Here is a 21,603-nt window from a genome sequence, read left to right as displayed (position 1 = left end):
CAAATTTATAACACATATGCGGCATATGTGGCGCCCTCTATCAGTTACATCAAAGTGTGCATTAAACTATAATTTCTCATATTTAAAAGTACCCAGTTGTCAATTTTTAAACATAAATGTTTACAAACATGAAAGTTATAGCAAAAAATAAAATTTTAAAATTGCATTTTAACACTCTGTATCTTTCCTACTATCAACATTGTATTAAAGCAATTTGGCTTAAATCGTAATATTTTAAAGTGTATAATCTACTGTTTCTTTTTGTACAATTTGTTAAGGGCCACCCTGTATATATATATATATATATATATAAATATAATACATATTGTCATTGATAAATATTCAAATTATTGTTCATTAAAGATTATTAAGAAAAACTAAATTTTCTATTACAATAGTGTACACGTTTTCGGAAAATTCTGGGTCAGTTTGAGATAATACAGAAAACATTAAATTTATGAAGCTTTGCGCTGGTCTATTGTACCGCCCAGTTTATTACTTTTTTTTCGTGTATTTACGAATATTTTCTTTATTGCGCACATTAATGGTTTGGCGTTTTGGAATATGTTCTGCATAACTTCGACTGTCATTGGCAGCTTACATTGTATGTAAGCACAAAATATTTACAAGAACATAAAACACATTTTCAAATTAACATAATTTATAAAATCTTAGTTTCATAATTTTTGCGTTATGTCGCATAATCCTACGGGCGCAAAATCAGAATTGGCGCCCGACAGACGCGGCTGAGAGTTTGCTTACTTTGTCGATATCCTGGATTATTTTGTGTATGGGTGTTTTAAGTTTGAGTGTCATCGTCAGTCAATGTAAGTATATAATATAATATTTTCGCAATAAAAGAAACCATATTTTTATAATTATTTCCATTGTTGTGAAGAATATCATAATTTTGGTGTGAATATATTGAAAGGATTATTATTAAATATCTAAAATATCTTTCCAAAAATTGCAAATGTTGGAACTCGGTCTTGTATGATTATTTACTGTCTATATTCTGTATGTATTACTAGTTTCTGTTATTATTTACTATCTATATTAATAAAATTGTTTTGTTTATCTTTGCGAATTCCATACGTATTGTTTACCCTTCCCTGCTAATATTCGTTTTTTATTTATTCACTCTTTTGCTTTATTATTAGATATAACCATAGTGTATCTCGATATATGACCTTACTCTTTCAAAATGTTTGAACTTTTATTGAAAAGGACGTATAAAAATCAAGATTTCTATAAAAGAATATATAAAAATTATTATACCGTTTACACGTAAAAATCTCTCATCTTAAGAAATATATCTGTGTTACCTCAGGATTTAAAATGTGACATTGCCTGATCTTCCCAAAAAATTGTTATGGCGAATTGTGTTAAATCCAATTTGATCTAATTAATGTAAATTTACATTAGCTTAATTTTTACCTTAGATATATTTTAAAATTGGAATATATCATAACTAGAGTCCGGATTAAAAAGCATATATAGCTATATACAGGGTGTTTCAAAAAAAGGTAACCCGTCTCTAGGGTAGGTAAAAAACTGAAAAATAATTGGGGTTTGCTTAGTAAAAAATTTTTGTAACGCCATCCGTTTTCAAGATACAGGGCGTTGAAGAAAAAGAGAACATCCTAAACATTTGCCTAAGGTTAATAACATGTCAGTGTATTCAACATTTGAGTACATTTTGATTTGATTTTACAAATAACAAGGTTTCAAAACTCTAATTATTGTTGATTTTTCGTCATACCAATCAATAAATGTCAGATTTCCATGGCACACTTGGAGAAAATAGAGGTTTAGAACTTTATCATTACTACCAGCATCAATATATATATATATATATATATATATATATATATAATATATATATATATATATATATATATATATATATATATATATATATATATATATATATATATATATATATATATATATATATATATATATATATATATATATATATATATATATATATATATATCAAGCGAGTCTTCTACAGCTGGCGCCGCTTCTCGCATCCTAATTTCCAGCGTTTTCTGTCGAAGCAATCTTCAGTTGTTAAATCTCTGGCGGTCATTGCATCGTCGACATCGTGTCTCCAGGATCGTCTTGGTCTACCTCGTTTTCTTCTAGTTGGCGGAGTCCATTCTTCTATTTTTTTTGGCCATCTATTTTCAGGCATTCTCTGACGGTGTCCATACCAGTTAAGTCTTTTGGCTTCGATTGTGTCTATTATGTCTAGATCGATTTCCATTTCTCTCCGAATATCTTCGTTTCTCACCTTATCAAGTCTAGTGAGCTGGCAACATCGTCTCCAGTAGTTCATTTCCATGGCCTTAATTTTTGATTTGTTTCTTTGGTTTATTTCCCAGAGTTCGGCGCCGTACAGCCCAATACTTTCTATTATTGTTTTATAGATTCTTCTTTTATTTTCTTTTGTTATTTTTTTATTCCATAATAGTCCGTGTAGCTGTCTGGTAGCTGATCTTGCTTGGCCAATCCTGGAGTGTATTTCTTCGCTACTTCCTGCTTTTGATGTTATTTGGACTCCCAAGTATTTGAAATTGTCTGTTGGTTTTATAGTTCCCATTTCGATTTGTAGGCTTTCTGGTTTTTCTCCTACAACTAAGTACTCAGTTTTTTGTATATTAATTGTGAGGCCCCATTTGGTATACTCATCTTCCAGTTTTCTAAGCATGTAGCCTACATCACTCTCGTCTTCAGCTAGAATGGCTTGGCCGTCAGCGAAGTGTATCGTGTACAATCTATCATCTCCGATTGGGATGCCCATATTGCAGCACTTTCTTCTCCACACTGAGAGTGCCTCATTTAGATATATTTTGAAGAGTGTAGGTGCTATGCAGCAGCCTTGCTTTAGGCCCTTACTAATAGGAATTTCTCTAGTTAATCTATTTCCAGTTTTAATGTTTGCCGTCATATTTTTGTAGAGTTGTACTGCTTGTATATTTTTTTTGCTTATTCCTTGTTTTTCCATTGCTACCCAAAGCATTGAAAGTGGTACACTATCGTATGCCTTTGTCAGATCTATAAAGACTACACTATCAATTATTACTTCATAATTTTCAAATCAAAATATTCCGAAAACGGTACACAGTATCGAGTTTTACCAAGAGTACCTTTTTCGTGTAAAATTGAATGATGTTTAAATTTACTTGAAATTTTGTTTAATAATTATACTCTTAAAAAAGTTATATTGACTAATACTTAGTACGATCCATGTAACTACGCCCTCTATAAGAATCAGATATAAAAACAAATTCATGGGATGTATCAGCTTCCAAAACATATTCGTATAAAATTTCATTACAATGTTGGCAGTAGTTTCGGCAAAATCATAAAAAATGCGTAAATTTTTTTTCTTGCGCCTGTATCTTGAAAACGGATGGCGTTACAAAAATTTTTTACTAAGCAAACCCCAATTATTTTTCAGTTTTTTACCTACCCTAGAGACGGGGTTACCTTTTTTTGAAACACCCTCTATATATATACTCACTATTTTTACTTTTTCTTTTGAAGGGGGGTCTGCCGATTTTTATCAAATCTTAGAATGTCATTTTATCTTAAAAAAATAGCCTATGACTATCTTTAGCCCTATAGGTGCCACTGGGCCTAAAATATGCCCCTTCAAGGGGTTAAAAACAGCCCTTTCACCTTTTTGATGATACAATTTACAAAACTGCAAACAATAAGTTTTATTTTGTAGGTCAAGAAGAACCAAAAGCAATCAAAATTTGATGATTTTGAATTAACTGTCAAATTTAACCAAATGATACAAAAAATTATAGAAACAAGTTAACTAAAGGATTATTCAATGCCTTTAAACGACTTTTGGTAATTTAAAATCCATTTAGTAAATTCGAAGATACAGTTGTTTAAAAATAGTCAATTTTTCGAAAATCTCATTTTTCTGAAATTTATAAAAGTCAAAACCTAAATTTTAAGGTCATGAAGAACCTTATGGCAGTTTTAATTTTAATTTTAATCTAAGTTTTAAGAAAGTGACAAAAATTTAGATTTTAGAAAATGTAGAGGGCCTTATAACACTTATCGATCTTTATTATATTGAAAAAAAGTTTAATCTATCACATTAAATTTTTTCCTTTTTTTTTCATTTTAAGTGCAATTTTCTCTGCAGAACTCTTGAAGTAGTCTTTGACACTATTTTCTAATATTTATGAAACTAATAGTATTATAAAGCCCTCTGCATTTTTTTAAATTTAAATTTTCGTCACCTTCTAAAAACTTAAAATTTAAGAAAACTTAGAGTTCACGTATTTAATACCTCAAATTAAAATTAAAATTAAGACTGTCATAACTTTAATTCTCGAACACATAAACGATTCATCAAACGATTGAAATTAGCGTTTTTATCTATTTTAAAAATTTATTGAGTTTGATACTGCAGAATAATCAAATAGATGAGAGAAATGATTCGACCACATGTCTTACTTATGAAGCAAAAAGCTAAATTTTTAGGCGGTCAAAAGATCTGGGAGAATAAATTCAATAAGTAGATATAATTGTATATACTCGTATAAAACTACCTTTACCCAAATTTTTACGCAATTTGAGATTATCAGGAAAAAAATATTGGGTTTACAAAAAATGATAAAAATGCCATCTTTGAAAAACTGACTGTTTTTAAACAGCTATATCTTCGAAACTACTTACCCGATTTTAATTACTCATGCTTATTTGGAAGGTACTTAAAAATATTTTAATATACTTGGTTTTTACAATTTTTTCCTTGGTTGGATAAATTTTGACAATCAATTGAAAATCACAAAGTTTTCTTTTCATTCTTCTTGACTTTTGTAAATTATTTAATAAAAAAATTGGTGAATCTTCTGGAGCTGGTGCCGTTTCTCGCCTCATAATTTTCAGCTTTGTTTGTCGAAGCACTTTTAGTTGTTAAACCTCTGGCGGTCATTGCATCTTTGACACCTTCTCTTCAGGACCGTCTTGATTTACCTAGTTTTCTTCTAATGAACAGAGTAAATTTTTTATATTTTTGTAGCAATATTTTTTGAGACATTCATTGCAGTTGTCAACAGTTCATTTCGATGGCCTTAATTTTTTATTTGTTTCTCTGATTTATTTATTAAAGTTCGGTGCCCTACATTGCCATTACTATTTTATAAATTCTTCTTTTATTTTATTTTATTATTCAACAATAGTCCGTGTAGGTGTCAAGTCGCTGATCTTGCTTTACCAATCCTAGAATATATTTATTTGTTATTTCCTGCTTTTGATGTTATTTAACTTCCAAGTGGGATTCCTGTTCTAGCACTCGAACAAGTAAGACGTGTGCCAAGTACAATTAAAATCCAGTTTGCCTTATCGGTAGTAATTAGTGTTTAATTTAGACTTAATAGTGTAATTTCGAAAAGTGATTTCTGGACAAGTTTTGTACGTATTGCTTTTGTTATATTATTAAATCATATAAATTATATTTAATTTATACAAAGTGCATACCAGAGACTGGTTTTACCAGTCTGCTGGTTCTTTCTGGCCATTCAATTCAATGGATTTTAATACAAATTTGGATAGCAAAATTAGTTAAAGAAGAGAAATAAAACGAGGTTACTGTCTGTATTTACATGGACAGTACAAATATAAACAATACTCCTACAGTTTCTACCTTAACAATGGCCCTTCAAACTGCTACAAACAACATTCCAGCAACTACACCTCTTTCATACGTAACCGCTGCAAAATCTATACCGAAACCATCTTTTCCAAAAAAAGAACAGGCGATAGTTCTTCACGCAGAAGAAAACCTTAAACTTCTAGACTACGTTAAAGCCATTGGTGACATCATCGGACCAAAAAATATTTCCTTTGCATCCAGAATATTTAACAATAGGATCTGCATATATCTAGTGAACTCAAATCTCGTTGATCAACTTCTGAAATCCCATCCAACCGTTCAAATCGGACGCCTTACTGTAAGTATTCGTAAACTTGTCTCCCCAACAAAAAGAATATTAATTTCGAACATCTCTCCTTATATTCCCCATGAACTGGCCGAAAATGCAGTGAAAAGTCTTGGTTTCCAAATAGCCTCCCCCGTGTCCTTTCTTAAAGCGGGCATTCCAGGTGATGAATACTCCCACATACTTAGCTTCCGCCGTCAAGTATATATTTTTCCTCCCTCTGATAATTTTAAGCTTCACACCTCCTTGTTAATTCCTTTTGAAGGCAATGATAATAGAATTTTTCTGTCTACGGATAAAATGGAATGTTTCTTATGCAAACAATCGGGACATGTTGCTTCTAATTGTCCCAATACTTCATCTGACAACTTATCATCTGAAAATCCTACTGTTTCCCATGTCCTCCCAAATCCCCCCACCGAATCAACGTCACAGCAACAGAATACACAATTTCCATCTCATTCTGAATCATCTCCCTTCCAAACAAATCTATTTTATTTGTCTTCTTCCCCAGAGAATTGCGAAAATGATACAATATCTGAAAAGTCAGATAAACTATGTTTAAGTTCTCATCTTTCACAGAAAAGGCCACGCTCATCTGTATCATCTATAAGCGATAAGACCCTTCAATCTGGGGAAAACCCTGCAACAGAACAAACTATGTTTCCTCCCAAACAAACAGTTCCTAGGTCTTCTAGCGCCTCCAACACAAAAAAGAAACGAAAACGTAGTTCTTCTCTCGACCCCAGTCTATCCACTGACTCCAAGCAAGCAATACACGAAGCCTATAAACAAAACCCAGAAGCTTTTGCAGTTCCTCCTGATAATATAATTGCCTTTATCGAGAACGCTTACGGCAGCTGTGACCCTGTCTCAGAAGCATTTAAATTCACAACAGATATTAAATCACTCATTTTAACTTTGCACTCAATAAACCCTAATTTTAAAGATAGGTCTACAAAAATCAGAATTACACGCTTAATTAAAAAAATTAAAACTAAAATACATTCTGCAACAGATGATTCTGAAAGTATAAACAGTCTTGATAATTCCCAGGATGCTTGTGATAAAGAATACCTGTTTGATAGTTCACAAACCTCGCAAACATCCAAACACTCTACATATTAATTTTAACCTTCACACTGATACAATGGAATTGTGACGGATTTTATCCCCGTCGTCCACGCCTTGAACAGCTCATATCTGAGTCTTCTCCTGACTTTCTATGCCTACAAGAAACAAACTTCACTGATAAATATTCCGGACAACTTAAAAATTTTACAGGTTACCACTATATTCGAACTACCCAACTTCGTGCCAGTGGCGGAGCATCAATTTTTGTTTCCACTGATATTTTCCATAAAGAATTTCCGCTAAACACAAACCTCGAAGCTATAGCCGTTACAGCTTGGTGTCCCTACAAAATTACAATTTGTTGCATATACATCCCTCCAAACTACTGTTTAATAAGTTCCGATCTTGAAGATTTAACTTCTCAGCTTCCTACACCTTTTATCTTAGTAGGTGACTTTAATGCACATAATACTATGTGGGGATCCGAAAATACATTTGGAAGAGGTGAAACAATCGAAAATTTACTTTTTAACAATGATATAGATACAGATGTAAAACTATTAAATAATTGTTTAACTGAATCTGCTGAGAAATGTATTGGTAAATGCGCGATTGATCCTTCCAAGAAACCTATTCCGTGGTGGAATGAGTCGTGCAAAATAGCTGCCAAACAATGCAAAAAAGCATTAAATAAATTCCGGAAGACCCGTACCACCACGGATTTAATAAATTTTAAAAAACTTAGGGCCAATTCTAGGCGTATTTTAAAAGAAAGTAAGAAATCCTCATGAAATCAATACGTTAGTTCAATCACAAAAGATACTTCTCCCGCGCAAATGTGGTCAAAGATAAGACGTATGAAAGGTCGTAATACATCCAGCATAATAGCCGCCATCTCCCTGCAGGATCATACAGTTACAGATAATCAACATATTGCAGATATCTTTGCCTCTCACTTTTCAGATAAGTCAAATATTCCGAATCTTTCCAATAACTCAGATACCAACATTTCCAGCCCCAAAATATTTTCTAACACCAGCTTTATGAATCTTCCTTTTAATCTCCTAGAATTAAACGAAGCCATATCTTCATTGAAAAACTCAGCAGCCGGTCCTGACGATATCCCATCAATATTCTTAAAAAATCTCCATCCAGACACACATCTCAAACTGTTAGAGTTGTATAATAAGATCTGGTCTCAAAACCAGTTCCCAACGTTATGGCGACAAGCGACTACAATTCCTATTAAAAAGGATGACTCATCTCCAAATCTTCTAAAATCATATAGACCAATTTCTCTCACTTGTTCACTATGTAAACTGTTAGAAAAGATGGTCAATAAACGCTTACTATGGTATCTAGAAAGAAATAATATCCTTGACCCATTCCAAACAGGTTTCAGATCAAATCGAAGTACAATGGATAACCTGGTCACACTACATACTGACATTGTTAATGCATTTTCGAATAGAAGCGAAGTCATAGCAGTAACTTTAGATATCCAAAGTGTCTTCGACACTGTACAAAGACCTCTAATTCTAAGAAAATTAACGGAATATAATTTAACTGGTAACATTTATTTATTTTTAAAAAATTTTTTAACAAGTCGATATTTTAGAGTATTAACAAATGGAAAATATCAAAACCACACGCTTTGGACAACGGTTTGCCTCAGGGCTCAGTCTTAAGCACTACCTTATTTTTACTTAGCATGAATGACTTTTCCTCATATATAGAACCACCAGTCAGGTACTCGATATATGCTGATGATATTATATTATACTGCCGAGGCAGAGTCACAGCTACCACCAGCACTTTGCTACAAAACACAATAAACAAAATAGGCACCTGGTCTACGCGTGCTGGATTTGTGTTTTCAGCTCCTAAATCCAAAGTAATTCACTTTACCAAAAAGCATAGACCTAATCCACCCTCTATAACTCTAAACGGACTTCGTTTACAAACAGTTAATTATTTGACACTTCTTGGTATCACCTTTGATAAAAAGCTTATCTGGAGACAGCATATTCAGAAACTTAAAGGAAACTGTACCCAAAGAATTAATTTACTTAAATCTCTTGCTAGTTTTTCTTGGGGAGCTGACGAAGAATCTCTTCTTAAAATATATAGAGCGTTAATTCGCTCTAAGCTAGATTATGGCAGTATTCTTTATATGACATCTAGTAGCTCCCTACTAAAGTCTCTAAACACGATTCAAAATACATCCCTACGACTATGCCTCGGTGTTTTCAAATCAAGCCCCGCCGAAAGTCTGTGCGTTGAATCTTCAGAGCCACCACTCCATCTAAGAAGGCAGCAGCTTCTACTTTCATACTTTGTAAGAATATCAGCAAACCCAAGTAACCCGGTAATAAATCTAATCAATCCCATAGAACCTCCCCCAGTAAACGCTTCCAATCAGTCTCTCACATTACCACAAATATTATCTCCTTTATTAGATTCCATCAACATCTCCAATACTACTTCTATTTATACCCCCAAGACAGCTCCATGGAACAATCTTCCAATATTCAATACTGATTTATGCAGATTCGACAAAACAGAAACCCCAAACTTAATCCTTAGAAAATCCTTCCAAAACATCCTTAACTTAACACAATTTGATGAAATTTTATACACTGATGCATCCAAGAATGAAGACTGTTGTGGCTCTGCTGTGTCCACACTGACGACGACAATAAGCTCTGTGCGATTGCCTAAAAGTTGTAGTATCTATACCGCAGAATTATATGGAATACTCCAAGCATTAAAGACTTCCATCCGTCCTACTTCAAATGAAAGCATAAAAATCGCCATTTGCACTGATTCTCTTTCCTCGATTTATTCAATAAGATGCATTTTCTCGAAAAACCCACTAGTCCAGGAAATCCACACTATCTGTAACCAACTATATTCTGCTAACATAAAAGTCGTAATGATCTGGACTCCATCTCATGTTGGTATATGGGGAAACGAAAAAGCAGACCAAGCCGCTAAAGCAGCATGTTCTTCTGACATAGCCTTCCAAGAGGTCCAAATCCATACGGATCTTAAAATATTGGTAAAACAAAAAATCCTCAGCTCATAGGCGGACCTGTGGAGTAAAACAAAAACTAAGCTGCATGAAGTTCAGCCCAACTTATCTCGCGTCAATATCTCCTCTATGAACAGGAAAGAAAAATCAGTTATTCACCGACTACGAATAGGGCATACACGTCTCACACATGGATACCTTATGGCATCAGAAAACCCTCCAGTATGAACCTACTGTAATAACGTCCTTTCCATCAAACACGTGATAGTGGACTGCTGCCAGTATGACTCTTCCAGAAACAAGCACAGCCTAAAAGGAAATCTAAAAGACATTCTCAGTGTTCCAAACCGTTTTGACAGTGTTCTTAGATTTTTAAAAGAAACAAGTTTATTTCAGCTAATATAAACAGTGCATAGTGATAAGCTTTATTGTTCTAACCTTTCTATAAAAAAAAAAAAATGTTCATATTAAATTCTTGTACCTATACCTATATAAAATATGTATAATGTTGTAAACTACTGTACCCGTGTCAATGACCATAAGCTGTCGAGACACGTTAATTTTAAATAAAAAAAAAAAACTTCCAAGTGGTTGAATGTTTCACTTGATTTTATAGCTCCCATTACAATTTAAAGTCTTTTTGATGTTTGTTCAACAGCTAAGTACTCGGTTTTCTATATATTAATTGTCCCCACTTGGTGTACTCCTCTTCCAGGTTGCTAAACATATAGTTTATATCACTCTTGCCTTCAGCCCGAATGGCTTGGTCGTCAGCGAAGTGTATCGTGTACAATATTTTGTCTTTGATTAGAATGCCCATATTGAAGCACTTTATTCTCCACACTAAAAGCGCTTCATAGGAGACAAATTTTGAAGAGTGTAGGCGCTATGCAGCAGCCTCTCTTACTAATAAGAATTTCTCTAGATAATTTGTTTCCAGTTTTATTGTTTATTCTAATATTTTGGTAAAGTTTTTGTACTGCTTTTATATTTTTTTAGTTACTCTTACTTTTGTAAAAACAAGCAATATCCAAATGTTGGTTTAATTGTCCTAGTGTAAAATTTTGTCTCCTATCACTTAAAATGATTTTATGTGTTTAAAAACTCTTTTCTATATTAACACTAGTTATGTGTGCACATTTAAATATTGTCATTATGTCCGGGGTCATTTATAAGTCCGTGTCAGTATTTCCTGCTAATATCAAAGCAATTTTTTTTAAGTTTTGAAAGCCTCCATTTAGGCTATTGACTATGTTCGAAATAATAGGGCTTAAAGGAACTACAACGTTAAAAGAGTTTTATTCTTTCGTATGGTCAATGGACTCCCAAATATAACAAAACCGCGGAGTGCTACCATTTAAAGGGTTGCCTTTTTGAGAAAGGAGTGAATTTGGGTAAATTATATACAATTTTCGTGTATATAGATCTTTAAGTTAAAAGTAATTTCTTTTATTACATAACTTTTTTTTACAGGGGTATACGTGTAGGCTTTGCTTTACAAAAAAATTTCTTATCTTTTCTCTTCGAACTGACACTTAGTGGAAATCTTTGTGATTCACACCATTTTTGAGCCAGTTTTCCTATTTTTTTTTGCAAACATTGTTCTATAACTCTTTTCTATACAGTCTTAGGTATATACATATACAATGCTGTGATTAATAGAAATAAAAATAATTACCTTTAAAATGGTCTACTGTAAAATACTCTACGACTAATTTTAAGCAAGATACGGTTCTTCTCAGTATAATTTTTTTTCTTGTACATTAAGGTATATGCATTACCAAATAAAAAAAGTTTATTTTCTGTACTTTAAAACGGCTTATTGTAAAATATTCGAGGAATAATGGTAACCAAGATATGGTTCGTCAAATACTTGTAACCATTTGTATATAACTAAATATACAAGGAAATAATACTCCAGTCGCAGTGGCCAGACACGAAAATGCCACTGAACCTCTAAAAATCATACGAACAAGATAAATTTTGCTAAGAATGTCAATTTTAAGGCCCCAAAAAAAGATGCAAAACAGTTTGCCACTCCTACTTCTAAGCTTTCCCCTAAAACTGCACCTCCTAGGGGTTGGGAACGGAAACCATCGATTTACCAAGAATCTATAGGCTGAAGAGAAAAATGTTTCAAACAAGAAATGTAGTCTGGATGACGTTAAACATAAAAAAAGTATATTATCACTTTTTCTGTAGAATGAACCGTTCTCTCAGAAAGAACGCTTGAACCGACTCTCGATTTTAAATGTGTTACGCATATGAATTCAATTTTTTAAATAAAATTTTTATCTGTTCGTCGGTCAAACTTCGATAGCTTTTGACTAGACTGTCCTATCGACTAAAATTATAATAGGTTTTAAAGATGAAGAGTGCAGTTTTCGTACGCATTTTCCGAATTTTGCCATAAATAGCAAAAATCGTTACAAATAGAAAACTTTGGAGACCAGCATTGTGCTTAAAATTAGGCCTAGAATCTTCTATAGTAGATCAAAGGTATTTATTTTTTCTATTTAATGTACAATTGCATATACCTAAATGGTGTGAGTTATATTATGAAAAATCGTATCTCATATGCTGTGAATCCTGAAGACTTCCGCTAAATGTCATTTTGAAGAGAAAGAATAAAATTTTTTTTCTGTACAGCAATGCCTAAACCTATATCTCCATGTAAAAAAGGTATGGGGCAAAAAATAGTATGTGTTTCTGTTTTTTTTTGCCTCGTCTTGTAAATAGGTATATTTTTGTCAAAAAAAAATTTCAAAAGTGACTTTTTAATAGGAACACCTTTTTTGGTGTTAATTTTTATTTAATTTTGAACAATTTTTTTGTAGATGTATACGTACGAAAACTGCATAGAATTCACCCAAATGCATAGGGACAAATTCATCCCTTTCTCAAAAACGTACCCGGTTGAAATGGTAGCACTCCGCGGTTTTCTCACATGTGGCATAATATGAAACAATAAAACCCTTGTAACGTTGTAGTTTCTTTCTTAAGTACATAATCAATAGACTAACTCTTAAACATTGTATCTTTAATCCTTTTTACAATTTAACCACTTATTCCAAGAATACTATGAATAGCATCTTTAAAATTGTTAACTATTTTAATGGAGTCATAAAATTGCATTCCTTTTTTCTCGAGAGACTTAATTGTGTCCTTCAAAATTAAAATTACTCTTTATGTAAGCCAAACTATTTTTTTTTGTCTTTTTGATTTAAGACTGTTTGACGATCTTTGATTGTCTTGCAGGCTGATTTGGGTAAGTCAGAAACAACGTTTTTAAAATTTTCAAAATTTTTTGCATCATATATTGCAGTATTTGTATATTGCATATACAAATAAAATTTGTGGACAACGCTTGAGCCATCTAAGATACGCTGATGACATCGCATTGATAACAGATAAAAAAGAAGAATTATTTGAAATGATGAAAGAACTGGACGTAGAAGCTGGAAACATAGGCCTTAATATGAATTACAGCAAGACCAAAATCATAACAAATACAGATGAAAACATCACAATGAGGATCGGACAAAATGAAGTAGAACAAGCTCAGGATTATATATATCTGGGTCAAACTATAAAACTTAACAAAGAAAACCAAACAGCAGAGATAAAAAGACGAGTTAGACTGGCATGGGCGGCATTTGGAAAACTAAGCTACATTCTTAAAAACAAAAGATATCAACAGCATCTTAAAACCAAAGTATACAATCAATGCGTACTCCCTGTTCTAACTTATGGTTCCCAAACGTGGACATTTACAAAAGCAAACATGGACAAAATCATAAAAACCCAAAGATTAATGGAAAGACAAATGTTACACATAAGACTAATGGATAAAAAAAAAGAGAAACGAGTGGATAAGAGAGAAAACAAAAGTGAAGGATGTTAGACAAGAAGTTGCAAAATTGAAATAGAGATTTGCCGGACACAATATAAGACAAAAAGAAGACCGATGGAACAAAATTCTTATAAGTTGGAGACCGTGGGAATATAAAGGAAGCAGAGGAAGGCCCCAAATGAGATGGGCAGATGATATCAAGAAGCACGTGGGCTCTAGGTGGATGACTATAGCGACAGACAGAGAAGAATGGAAAAGGATTGGGTAGGCCTATGTCCAAAGATGGACCGAAGAAGGCTAATTAGATAGATAGATATTCAACCAAGTGACCAACTTTGTCAAACCAGGTTCAGGGGGTAATGGGTCTTTGAGAGTCGTTTCTTGAACAGTTTGGTCATAAACGCACCTTTTGCATTTCTAATTAGTTCATTAAGAAGAGGAAATTGTTGCCTTATAGTTTCAGCAACTCTATTTAAGCCATAAGCAAAGCAAATACAATGGATTAAATTTGGGTCAAATACTTTTAAGTTTGAAGCTGTTTTCACCATACACGCTGCGGCGTCAGAAAGTATGAGTAGTATTTTGCTACAGGGAACTGGTTTTTTAGCTTATTATTATTTTATTGTGTCAACAATCACAGATGACCTAACAACAAAACAACTTATCTGGTTCGGACATATACAAAGAATGGATCAACAATGAATACCAAAAGAAATATTAAAATGGCAACCAGAAGGAAAGAAAACGAGGTAGACCGAGAAAAAGTTAGAGCGAAGGAATAAATAAAGAACCGAGAGAGAGAGGGCCATAGAAGAAGACCTATGGAACAACCGGACTAAGTGGCGATTTGAAGTCGGAAAACGGCGGAGAACGTTATAAACCGACAAGTAGTAGTAGTAGTATTACTTTATTTACAAGTCTGGGTAATGCGTTGCTGTTCTCACTACATTTCCTTGGAGCGTATTAAATATCCTGTGGTTGGAATTTCTTTATCAACAATTACGATATTTAAATTTACAATATATCTTCCAAAAGTATCTGTTGTTTGGTCCACCAAATACAGCGGTTCAAATTGGTGTTTTTTTTTATTTGTTAAACAGTTTCATGGTACCCAGAACTCTCTGTAGGTGTACTTTTATCTGGTACATGCATATTACATTTTTCCAAAAATGACGTAAAAGAATTATTTGGTAATTTATTTAAATGTATATTAGATTTTATGATGGCTGTACATAAATCGAGATTAAACCTTCTTGGTTCACTATACCCAGAAGGTGATGCCAAGGATTCTATAATAGTGGATTGTTTCGATTTAGTTTTTTAAGTCTCTCTTGATTCAAAGATTTTCTAATTTGTTAAATTCTGTTGTCTTATCACGTTGTATCTACAACAAAGTATATTTTCAAAAATTAAACACACTCTAGTAGATGTACCTTTTTTTTAAACAAGCTAAAAATCAGCGTAAAAAAAAGTAAGAATAAAGTTTAAAAAATTACAATACCCATTAAATTACTATTTTTTTCTCATAGTTTTGGTCAAATCATCATATTGAGTTATTTATTCTACTTCTTATTGTGCCGTCTTCTAACGAAGGTTGGCGATCACTTCTTTAAATGATTTCCCATCTTTCGCAACGTGAAAAATCTGTTTAACACAGGTTAGGCCACTTTTTAATATTCCTCAGCCAAGATTTCTTCTTTCTTCCTAAACCTTTTCTTCCCTCTACTTTTGCTTGCATGATGACGTGCAGAAGAGTTTATTTATCCTTTCGAAGTATGTGGCTCAGATATGATGTTTTTGAGACTATATTTGAGACTTCTTCTTCTTCTTCAGCCTATATTCGTCAACTTCTGGACATAGGCCCCTTCCATTTATTTCCATTGATTTCTACTCTTGGCAATTCTCATCCCCTGCTTGCCCACAACATGTTTGATATAATCTGCCCACCTCTTCTGTGGTCTGCCTACTCCTCGCCTGTTCTCTCTTGATCTCCAGTTTTTTAATCTCTGTGTCCATTTTTTGGGATTATCTCAGGCAACATGTCCGACCCATTGCCACTTGAGCCTTGCTATACGTTCTGCGACATCAGTAATCTTTGTTCTTTCACGAATGTCGATATTTCGAATTCTGTCTCTCAAACTAATTACTAGCATGGCCCTCTCCATCGCTCTTTGAGTTGTACTGAGCTGCTCTAAGGGTTTCTTTGTAAAGGCCATGGTCTGCAGTCCATATGTAGTTACAGGCAAGATACATTTGTCATAAACTCTACGTTTTAGACACATTGGTATATCTTTATTCTTCAAGATAAATCTTAACTTGCCGAAAACTACCCAAGACAATTGTATGCGTCTTTTTATTTCCGCTATTTGGTTTTCTTTGCCGATTTTAATGGTATGTCCAAGATATATATATATATATATATATATATATATATATATATATATATATATATATATATATACACACATATGTCCAAAAGTTTGGAATGTTGGAATATTTCATCTTTTTATCGATATACTTCTGAATAGTTAAACATCATTTTGTTTTAATTCTCAACAATACTAAATAAATCTTTAAACCAGATAAATGATAAGCAAAAAAATTAATTATTCTCTTGGAGTGAAAAACTTACAACGTACAACTTACATTTAAAAATAAATTAGTATAGAAAAAAATAATTTTTAATAAAACTAATAATAAGTATGTCCGCCATTGGCCTGTATTCATGCCTGTAGGTGATTTGGCATGCTGCCGATTAACTGGTCGAGCTGGGCTTGCGAAATTCTCTCCCATTTTTCACGAGCAGCATCTTTTAGTTCTCGAAGTGTAATAGGGGGATTGTTTCGCTTCTTAATACGTGTTTTGAGAATGTCTCAAGCATGTTCAATAAGTTTCATGTCAGGGGAATTCGAGGGCCACTGTAATGTAGATATTCCTTCTTCTTCCACAAAATTTTGTACTGCTTCTGTTCGATGAGGAGGTGCGTTGTCATGCATAAACACAAATTCATCACCTACTGCCCCTCGGAATAGACGTACGACAGGATTTAAAACTTCCTCGATGTACACAGCACCAGTGGCTCTTCTCTCCAGAACCAGCAGTGGCGTCCGTGTACCACTTATAATACCACCCCAAACCATAATACTGCCACATTCAAATGGGACACGCGGTTGGGCTGTTTCTAGTCGGGCTTGTCTTTCTGGAGCCCTCCAAACCAGTGTTCTTCGCGAATCAGATAGCAAGCCAATTTTTGACCCATCAGAGAACATCACGTTATTCCAGTTAGGACCATGATACACCATTTCTATAGCTCCTTGCAACCTTACTATTTTGTGTTGGTAGGTTAGTTAAAGAACACGTAGCGGTCTTCTACGGTACAAATTTACCGCATTTAGTCTGCGTGTTATTGTTTGCCGTAAAATATTCAGTCTTCAAAGCCTAGAAAGTTCTCTGGATATATCACTTGTAGATTCCAGACGATTTCTGCGAGCTATCAATGTTATTTGCCCGTCTTGAGATGATGTTGTACATCGACTTCTACCACTTCTGGGATGATCCTTGACGTAATTTGTATCTTGTAATTTTTTTTTAATTTTCGATACAGCACTCTGAGTAACATCAACAATATTCGCGATATAACTTTGACTAATATAATTGCTGTAACCAAGCAATTACTCTAGATCTGTCAAAATGAGATATCACGTTTCTGGGAATTCTTAAACGGCTCAATTAAAATTTAAACAAAGACTAAAATAATGCGTAAATACGCTAATCAGTTAAATGTGACCAAAATCATACAAAAGCGATTCAAATTTTTTATCATTTTCATTTAAAAACGCTTTAGAATGAATATCAACAACAGTTTTAAAACCACCATAGGCGTAGATACATTATTTGTACGTATTCCAAACTTTTGGACATGTATGTATATATATATATATATATATATATATAGTGGTTTACATTTTCAAGACTGACGGTGTCAATAACAATATTAGTTTGTAAATTACGCATTATTTTTGTGTTCTAAAGGTTAATTTTAAGACCTATTTTATTTAACTGCTGATTTAATTCCTTGAGCATTTGCTTCAGTTCCTTGATATCTGTACTAAATAATACTATGTCGTCCGCAAACTTCAAATGACTTAAACGTACACCATCAATGTTTAGACCATTTTCCAATGCTAAGGTAAAAAACTTTGGTGAAATAGTATCACCTTGTCTAATACCTTTACCAAGACACATTTTTTCAGTTTTTTCGTAATCGTTGATTTTGATGTGGAATGTGGCCTATTCATAAATGTTTTTAATAAGTGTAGTGTACCGTGAGTCTATTCGAGGACTAAGTTTCAATACTATCGAAAGCCTTGTGAAAGTGAATAAATGCCATATGTAGAGGTACATTATATCTGTGGTTTTTTCTACCAGTGTTCTGATGGTTTGTAACTGATCGTTAATACCAAATCTTTTTCTAAATCCCGCCTGTTCAACCGGTTGATATAAATCAAGTTTTTGTGTTATGCGGTTGGTTAGTGTTGTTGTTACCAATTTGTATAAGCTGTGGTATAAGTGTGACAACAAACTTATAGGTCTGTAGTTTTTAATATTAGTAGTGTCTCCATTCTTGTGTAAAAGTAATATTTCGGCATTTTCCCACAGACTGGCTATTCTTTTTTCTGTTAGACACTTATTCAACAAAACATCCATAACCTCTGTCCATCCATAACGCCAATTCTTAATATTTCAGACGTTATACGATCCTCACCAGGAGCTTTTTTATTTTTCATTTTCTGTAAGGCATGTCTAATTTCTGAAGAAGTTATTTTAGGGAGAGTTTCCGAGCCGACGTTTAGAATTGTTCTATGGCCTGTTCAGGGGTTCTGTATAGTAGATGTATACAGACTCTCATATAACGTTTGTATTTTCTTGATTATTTGAGTTTTTCCGACACCGTATTCCCCTGTTGGTTTTTGATTTTGGTCATCTTTGATTTTCCTTTAGTTAAATTTGATTTCAATACCCTCATGTTTTTATTGTTTTCGATGGTTTGCAATATTTGTTTTGTTTGATAGGCTCGCCAGTTTGACCTTATGCTCTTTTTAACTTTGTTGTTAATAGCCTTATTCTCTGGTGATTCTCTAGATGTTTTTCTTCTTTCTTCCATTAAATCCAGTGTTGTTTGTTTCAATTTCGTTTTTCTCGGATTTTTATTTTTACCACAGATCTATTTTGTAGTTGATGTTATGTCATTCATTAATTTTTGTGTTATTTCATTTATATCTTTCGTGTTGAATACTATTAGAGGTCCAAGTCTCTTTTTTAGTTTACTTTGATATTTCCCTTGATTTATTTCGAGTGCTTCTATGTTTGGTAATTTATCCAGTGTTAATCATTTTTTTCAATCGAATTTCGTATTACTTCTATCGCACCCTAACTAATCGATGATCACTACCAGTATTGACAGAATTTAATACAGTAACATCTATAGCAATGTTTTTGAAGTTAGAGAGTATAAAGTCAATTTCATTTTTTACTTTGCCATCTGGGCTGCGCCACGTCCATTTTCTCTGCATCTTTTTCTTTTAGAATAGTTTTAGCAGAATAGTTTTTCTTTGCTGATTTGCGAGCATATCTCCTCTGTGATTTCTACGTCCCAGTCCAAAATTTCCAAAATATTCTTTGTCGTTGTTATGTTCGTTCTTTCCTATTTTAGCGTTGAAATCTCTCGTAATTATTACGTAATATGTTTTCTCTAAGTTTCTGTTTTCTTGTAATATCTTCATAGAGTTGTTTTACCTCCTTATCATCTGCAGAAGAAGCAGTGGATTATTTGATTGCTGTATCTACGATTTAGTTTTATTACCAGATAGATAACTCTATTAGACATCGCTTGGAATTTAGTTACCAAGTTTTTAATTCTCTTATGTACCAAAAAGCCTACGCCTCCTATACCTTGGTTATTTCCTGAATTGTATGGGTAAAAGTCTGCCCTGATTTTAGTAGAGTCGTTTCTTCGCCTTTAAGCCTTGTCTCGCATAAGCCTACTATGTCCCATTTTATGGTCTTAAATTGGGGTAAAATACTGTCCTTATCGTTCTGATGTTATATGTTCCGATGTGCATTCTGTGTATACTAAGCGAATTCTTGGCGCCCCCAGATTCCACGAGGCAGACCCTTTTCTGGGTGTAGGATTTGGCATAACATATTCCACCCACCTGGTGACTGTTTCCGTTCGTTTTAGTATTCGCCATGTCTATATAGTTGAAAGGATGAGTAGCCTTAAAACACCACGCTTGCTAGACGGGTTGGTAAATTTTTGTATCAGCCGCCCACTCTGGGTCAGACGCTGTTCGTAGCCGTCCATCGGGGCTTGCCACTTCTGCCATCGGCACCGTACCGAAGCTCCGCTTCTCCACCGTGGCTGCCGTTGTGGACTTTATCCGTAACCCTGGACAAGTGACCCTAAACAGGTACTAGTTTTCCGGGTCAGGAAGCCCCCGGAATCTGCGGATGACAGGGATTGATTCATTTTCCCTGATAGGACTATCTTCAAGAATTTAAAGAGTTCCTACCCGCTACCCAAATTTTTGAGACTACAAGGAATTTTTAGAATACGCCTATATAGCCACATTTAGAATGCCTCTAATTTTTTCACGGATTGGGCTTTCAGAGTCCAAGCTTCTATCCCTTATAGCAGTTGTGACTATACATAACATTCGACGAACCTCATTCTGATAATCATACTCACTTTCTTATTTGTAAACATTGACTTGTATTTTATAAATCCTTTTCGAGCTATTTCAATTCTGATCATTATCTCCTCATCTTCCTGACCCTCTCTAACGGTTTATCCTCCAATGTCAGATGTATGTTGTCAACAGGGCTTTTCGAGATCACTATGTATTTGGTTTTTTTTCTATATTCATTGTGTGTCCCATTTTTTGTTTTTCCTGTTAATGATTTCTATAAGAATTTGTTAATCGTCTATATTTTCTTTCATGATTGCGGTATCGTCTACAAATCTTATGTTATTAATGATGGTCCCTCCAATCTTTACACCTTCAGTTTTTTCTTATAGTGTCTCCAGAAATATTAGTTGGGAGTACACATTAAATAATTGTGGCGACAGCACACATCCCTGTCTGACTCCTCTTTGAATTTCTACGTGGTTTGTCTCACTATCTTTCACCCTTATGATCTCTCTTTGATTGTAGTTATAGATTTTTGTTTAAATTAATATCCTTAAGATCTAGGTGTATGTGTTTCAATGCATGTATGAGTTTACCATGTTGACCTCTGTCAAATGCTTTTTGAAAATCTATATAACATATGAATACGTTTTTATTATAATCCCTGTATTTTTGTAATAGTATTATAGTTACTTATTATTTGGTTTTAATAGTTATAAAAAGCATAGTGAATAAAAATTCGGACCCCAATTATAACTTATTGGACTATAACGTATAATCCGCTGAAAAACATGTTTTACATGAAAAAAAAACATATGTTGTGTTTGCTTGCTGAGTGGCCAATGTTGATGCACCTAATTAAAAGGCTGTAAATTGGGATCGACCCAGCTCTTGCCGTAGTGTTTGATATTTGAACATTAGTTAAAACGATACTGATCGCTGTATGAAATTTCCTTTAAATATACCTATTTGGTTTAT

The 21,603-nt window shown here is 33.6% G+C and overlaps 1 protein-coding gene across 2 annotated transcripts in view; it reads left to right on the top strand.

The window, feature by feature from the left end:
* The first annotated feature begins 653 nt into the window (after positions 1-653).
* LOC140448502 (uncharacterized) overlaps positions 654-21,603 on the top strand; it is an 87,777-nt gene continuing 66,827 nt past the window's right edge. Inside the window, exon 1 of one of the 2 annotated variants that reach the window (XM_072541586.1) lies at positions 654-827. The gene's annotated coding sequence lies outside the window, so the exon portion shown is untranslated. The remainder of the gene's footprint in view (positions 828-21,603) is intronic. The other variant, XM_072541585.1, reaches the window with a different exon arrangement.

The sequence above is a fragment of the Diabrotica undecimpunctata genome, chromosome 8, assembly GCF_040954645.1.
Source record: "Diabrotica undecimpunctata isolate CICGRU chromosome 8, icDiaUnde3, whole genome shotgun sequence".
Classification (NCBI taxonomy): domain Eukaryota; kingdom Metazoa; phylum Arthropoda; class Insecta; order Coleoptera; family Chrysomelidae; genus Diabrotica; species Diabrotica undecimpunctata.
The sequence above is the reverse complement of the archived record's forward strand: the minus strand, read 5'-3'. Positions and strand labels throughout refer to the sequence as shown.